This window comes from Papaver somniferum, unplaced genomic scaffold (genome assembly GCF_003573695.1).
Source record: "Papaver somniferum cultivar HN1 unplaced genomic scaffold, ASM357369v1 unplaced-scaffold_132, whole genome shotgun sequence".
NCBI classification, from domain to species: Eukaryota; Viridiplantae; Streptophyta; class Magnoliopsida; order Ranunculales; family Papaveraceae; genus Papaver; species Papaver somniferum.
This window is the reverse complement of record NW_020622381.1, coordinates 6,807,745-6,813,870: the sequence shown is the minus strand read 5'-3', so window position 1 is coordinate 6,813,870 and position 6,126 is coordinate 6,807,745. Positions and strand designations below refer to the sequence as shown.

Genomic DNA, 6,126 nt, shown 5'->3' with positions numbered 1-6,126 from the left:
ATGGATGATAAAGTTACAGTAATTAGAGCTGTTCCATTTCTAAAGCTATTCTCATTTGCTGATTCTAAAGATATCCTCTTGATGGTAATTGACACAATTGCAGCCTTTGCAAATGGTTGGTCGATGCCTCTTCTGACCATTCTTTTTGGAAAACTTGTAAATACCTTTGGACAAGGTACAGGTCCAAGCACAGATGGTTTACTTAAGCAGGTTTCTCAGGTAAACTTTCATTTTAAACCCAACAGCTTTAAAGCTTGAAAGCATATTTAATTTAACATTAATCACAGGCCTATTTTTTTCCTTAAGCAACAAACTTAATTTTATTGTCGCTTAAATATGTAGATATCACTGGAACTTGTTTATTTGGCTCTGGGGTCTGGCGTGGCGTCATTCTTGCGTAAGTCCGGATGTAAATGCCTTTGTAGCTTCTAATTGTTGTATAGTATGTAAATATATTCATCATCCGTACGCACTTGTTTTTCTTGCAGAATTGGCTTGTTGGATAGTCACAGGGGAAAGACAAGCATCAAGAATTAGAAGTTTGTACTTGAAAACTATACTAAGTCAAGATATTGCCTTTTTTGATAACGAAACAAATGCAGGAGAAGTTGTAGGGAGAATGTCAGGTGATACTGTTCTCATTCAAAATGCAATTGGCGAAAATGTGGGAACGTTTGTTCAACTTTTAGTGACATTTCTAGGAGGTTTTATAATTTCATTTTACAAAGGATGGCTTCTCACTCTAATTATGTTATCATCAATTCCTCCTCTTGCTATCACTGGTGCTGCCGTGGCAATTGTTGTTGCCAAGATGGCTTCTCGTGGACAAGAGTCTTATTCCCAAGCTGCAGTAGTTGTTGACCAGACAATCGGAGTGTTGAGGGTATTAGTCCCACATGGTCTGGGTTTTTAAGATCCTGCGGTTTATAATTTTTTGGGCCTCTCCACTTGTTGCCAATTGGTTTTGAGTTGGATGTCCGTATTCTAACATGGTGTCAGAGCAGGCTATTTGCGACGAGTCGTTGACCGCGCCTCCGCGTCACCCGATTTAATTGTCCAACGTGAGGAAGCGTGTTAGATTATTATTAGTCCCACATGGTTGGGTTATTTAAGATCCTGCGGTTTATAATCTATTAGGGCCTCTCCACTCATTGCCAATTGGTTTTGAGTTGGATGCCCGTATTCTAACATGGTATCAGAACAGGCTATTTGTGTCGAGTCAAATGACCGCACCTTTACTCCGCGTTACTCGATTTATTGTTCCACGTGTTAGACCCAACGAGGCTACATGTGAGGGGGCGTGTTGAGATTATTAGTCCCACATTGTCTGGGTTTCTAAGATCCTGCGGTTTATAATCCTTTGGACCTCTCCACTCATTGCCAATTGGTTTTGAGTCGGATGCCCGTATTCTAACACGGAGCAATCAGAACAGTAAGCAGCATATGTTTTGTTAGAGAATATATGGTCACCAATAGAACAAAATTTAGTTTGCAACCTTGTTGGTAAGCATGTCTAAACATTTGTGAGGTAATGTGTAACTTGTTCATGAATACATGCAGGTTGCATCATTTACAGGGGAATATGAAGCTATCAGAAAATACAACAAAGCCTTAACAAGTGCTTATAAATCTGGTGTCCAAGAGGGCTTAGCTGCTGGATTAGGGCTTGGTTCAGCTTTATTTATAGTGCTATGTACATTTTCCTTGGCTACATGGTTTGGTGCAAGTATGGTAGTTGACAAAGGGTATAGCGGTGGTTCTGTCGTTAACGTAATCATTATTGTCTTGATTAGCTCCTTGTAAGTATTTGTACCGATGGACATGCATAATTTGCTTTTATTTATGAACTCTTTACGCAAATATATGATTGCATTATGTGGATATACATGCATAGGTCCATAGGTCAAGCATCTCCATGCTTGACTGCATTTGCTGCTGGACAAGTTGCTGCCTTCAAGATGTTTGAGACGATAAACCGAAAACCAGAGATTGATGCAAATGAGACAGCTAATGGAATCATATTAGATGATATTCGTGGCGATATTGAGTTAAGTGATGTATATTTTAGCTATCCAACTAGACCAAAGGAACTAAGTTTTGATGGATTCTCTTTGTGTATACCAAGTGGTACTACTTCAGCTTTAGTTGGACAAAGTGGTAGCGGAAAATCAACTGTGATTAGCTTAATTGAAAGATTTTACGATCCACAAAAAGGAAAAGTTCTTATTGACGGTGTAGATCTTAAGGAGCTTAAATTAAGATGGATAAGAGAAAAAGTTGGACTAGTCAGCCAAGAACCTGCCCTATTTGCTTGTAGCATTAAGAATAATATTGCATATGGAAGAGATGGTGCGACTCTAGAAGACATTAAAGCTGCGGCTGAACTTGCCAACGTTGCCAAATTTATCGACGAACTACCCGAGGTTCTTCATTTTGTTTTCTTCAACTTCTTTTTATTATTTGTCCATTCACAGCTTAACTATTAAGTGTTGAATCATCTTCTATGTATTTCAGGGTCTTGACACATTGGTTGGCGAGCATGGAACTCAGTTATCTGGGGGGCAAAAGCAGAGAATTGCTTTAGCTAGAGCAATTTTAAAAGATCCAAAAATCCTACTTCTAGATGAAGCTACAAGTGCGCTTGATGCGGAATCTGAACGGATTGTTCAAGAGGCATTAGACAGGGTAAAGGTAAACCGAACTACTATCATTGTCGCCCATCGGCTAAGCACCATAAAGAATGCAGATATGATTGCGGTTATTCATCAAGGAAAACTTGTTGAAAAAGGTACTAATTAGTCCAAAGGATGAATTATAAAAATTGAAATAGAGTACTATCTTGCTAAATCTCTTATTTGAACAGGTTCCCATTTGGAGCTCCTCAAAGATCTGACAGTGCTTACTGCCATCTTATTCGTCTACAAGAGGCAAATATTGTATCCGGAAAGGATCAACAAGATACTGATAAGCATTCAAGTGAATTCATATCGCCACGACTATCCATAACATATGGATCCTCTGAGCACAAGTACAGTGGACTAAATATCCAAGAGACCCCTCGAAAAGACCATGACATGTTTTCCGTACCTTCACTTGATAAACTATCTGAAAAAGTTCCATTATGTCGTCTGGTGAATCTCAACAAGCCAGATTTCCCTGTTCTACTACTTGGTGTGATATCCGCAGCTATCAACGGACTCGTATTTCCAATGTTTGCTGTATTATTTTCTGGTATTATTGAGACACTCTTCAAACCGCCAAGGGAAATTCGAAAAGATTCACGTTATTTAGCGTTGATGTTTATTCTACTTGGAGTTGTAGCATTTCTGGCATCTCCCCCAAGAGCTTATTTCTTCGCGGTGGCGGGCTGTAATTTGATTAAGCGTATCCGAATCATGTGTTTTGAGAAAATTGTGCATATGGATATTGGTTGGTTTGATGACCCCGAACACTCGAGTGGTGCAATTGGTGCTAAGCTTTCTGCAGATGCATCAACTATACGCTGTCTTGTGGGGGATCCCTTGGCACTTCTAGTTCAGAACGGAACAACAACGATATTTGGTTTGATTATCGCTTTCCAAGCTAATTGGCAATTGGCCGTCCTTTTCCTAAGTCTTCTACCGCTGTTAGGAGTATGTGGATGGTTTCAAATGAAACTAATGGCAGGATTCAGCGCACATCCAGAGGTTTGATCAATCCGAATCTGTATGGCCTTTTAAATGTCAGGTACACCTTATATCTTTGAAGGTATAATAATTTTCTTATGCTTGCAGATGCTGTATGAGGATGCAAGTCAAATTGCTAACGATGCGGTTGGGAGTATAAGGACAGTCGCATCATTCTGTGCTGAAGAAAAGGTGATGAAATTGTACGAAGAGAAGTGTGAAGGCCCAAAAAAAAGAGGAATAAGACAAGGTTTGATTAGTGGAAGTGACTATGGGGTTTCCTTTTTCTTGGTGTATTCTATCTATGCAACTATATTTTTTGTTGGTGGAAAGCTTATCCAGGATGGCAAAACAACCTTCCCCCATCTTTTCCGCGTATGTATTATGTCCTCACAAGGCTGAATTTAGCTAGAAGTTTTGACATTGTTAATGATAATGCTTCTTTGGTTTCACAGGTTTACTTGGTTCTGACAATGGCAGCAACAGGAATTTCTCAATCGAGCTCATTTGCACCTAGTTCGAGTAAAGCTAAATCTTCAACTGCATCTATATTTTCGATTCTTGACCAGAAGTGGAAAATTGACTCCAGCAGTGACTCTGGCATTACACTAGAACATGTTAGGGGTGAAATTGAGTTTCGGCATGTAAGTTTTAAGTACCCAACAAGGCCCGATGTTCAGATATTTCAGGACTTATACTTGGCAGTTCATTCTGGTAAGGTAATAATCCTCAAACGACAGGCGACAAGATATAATGATCACTTGCACATTAACATAATTTTTTTCCGCAATCAAATAGTAATAATGATAAATTTCATTTACCAGACTGTAGCTTTAGTTGGAGAAAGTGGTAGCGGTAAATCAACTGTAATATCACTGTTGCAGCGATTTTATGACCTGATTCAGGTAACATTACATTGGACGGTGTCGAAATAAGGAAATTTCAACTGAGATGGTTGAGGCAACAAATGGGTTTAGTAAGTCAAGAACCTGTTTTGTTCAATGACACAATCCGAGCCAATATTGCCTATGGAAAGGAAGGAAATGCAGCAGAGACAGAAATTACATCTGCAGCAGAACAAGCAAATGCTCACAAGTTCATTAGTGGGTTAGAACAGATTAAAAATTTACAGAATGTATTTACATAATTCCATTTGAACTGGCTTCATGAATTGATCTTTGTAGTCTAATTTTGTGAATGTGATTGAAAATGAAGGGGTACGACACGATAGTAGGAGAACGAGGAATTCAGTTATCAGGTGGGCAAAAGCAAAGAGTTGCAATTGCACGAGCCATAATCAAAGGGCCGAAGACATTGTTATTAGACGAAGCCACAAGCGCACTTGATACGGAATCAGAACGCATAGTGCAAGATGCATTGGACCGAGTTACAGTAAACCGGACTACTATTGTAGTGGCACATCGATTATCAACTATAAAAAATGCTGATGTTATCGCAGTGGTTAAAGATGGAGTTATCTCAGAAAAAGGAAAACACGAAAAGTTGATGAATATTGAGAATGGATTATATGCATCCCTAGTAGCACTTCATATGAGTGTTTCATCATAAATTCATATCTGATGTTGTTTAAGTTTTCTGGATAGTTCCTTTTGCTGTAATGTTTATTGCTGATCCAGCATTAAAGAAAAAAGAAAGGGAAATTTGCTAGTTAGTCCAGAAAACCCGATTCGAGTTAATGGCTAGTCCAGCGGGATATAGTTTTTATCCGGTAGTTCAGAAAGGTTTAAAAGCCTACGAAATTACCTTTATACCCGTAACACATACGCGTTTTTGTCAGTTACTTTTTCAGTTTTCTTCTCTCTTTCTCGTCGGTTTTCTTCTCTCTCTTCTTTCAACAGTTACAGAAAAATTTCTTAATAAATTCATCAGTTACAGAAAAACGAAATCGAAAAACTCATCAACAACAGTTACAGAAAATCGAAATCGAAAAACTCATCAACAACAGTTACAGACCCAATTTTCAGACCTAATTTTCATAAGTTTCAGATCTAATTTTCATTACATTCAATTGAAGAGAGAAAATGGGATTGAATAGAAAAATTAAGAGGACAATTACAAAAGAAATCGTAGAAGAAAACCCTTCTCCAGCAAAAAGAAGAAGAAAAAACGATGATGATTCACCAACAACAAACCCAAAAGAAACCCCCCCTGATGCTACTTCACCAACAAGAAGAAGTAAGAGTAAAGTTGTTACTCCTTCACCAACAAACAGGAAGAAAGCAAATGTAAATCAGAAAATAGGTAATTTGTTGTCGATTTTCTTTTCTATTTATGCTCAATAGAATCACTACATCTTTGTATGTAGTGTCTGGTTTACATGTTTTCACCTGTTGTTTATGTAATTTGACACTACATATTGACAAGCAGTGTGTGATTCATATGTTCTATGCTCAATATGTTGTCTACATATGAATATGTTGTCTGATACTTCTTTGAGAAT

General features: G+C 38.2%; 1 pseudogene; it reads left to right on the top strand.

Annotated features, from left to right (window-relative positions):
• On the top strand, positions 1-5,234 carry LOC113333271 (annotated as a pseudogene).
• Positions 5,235-6,126: the final 892 nt, after the last annotated feature.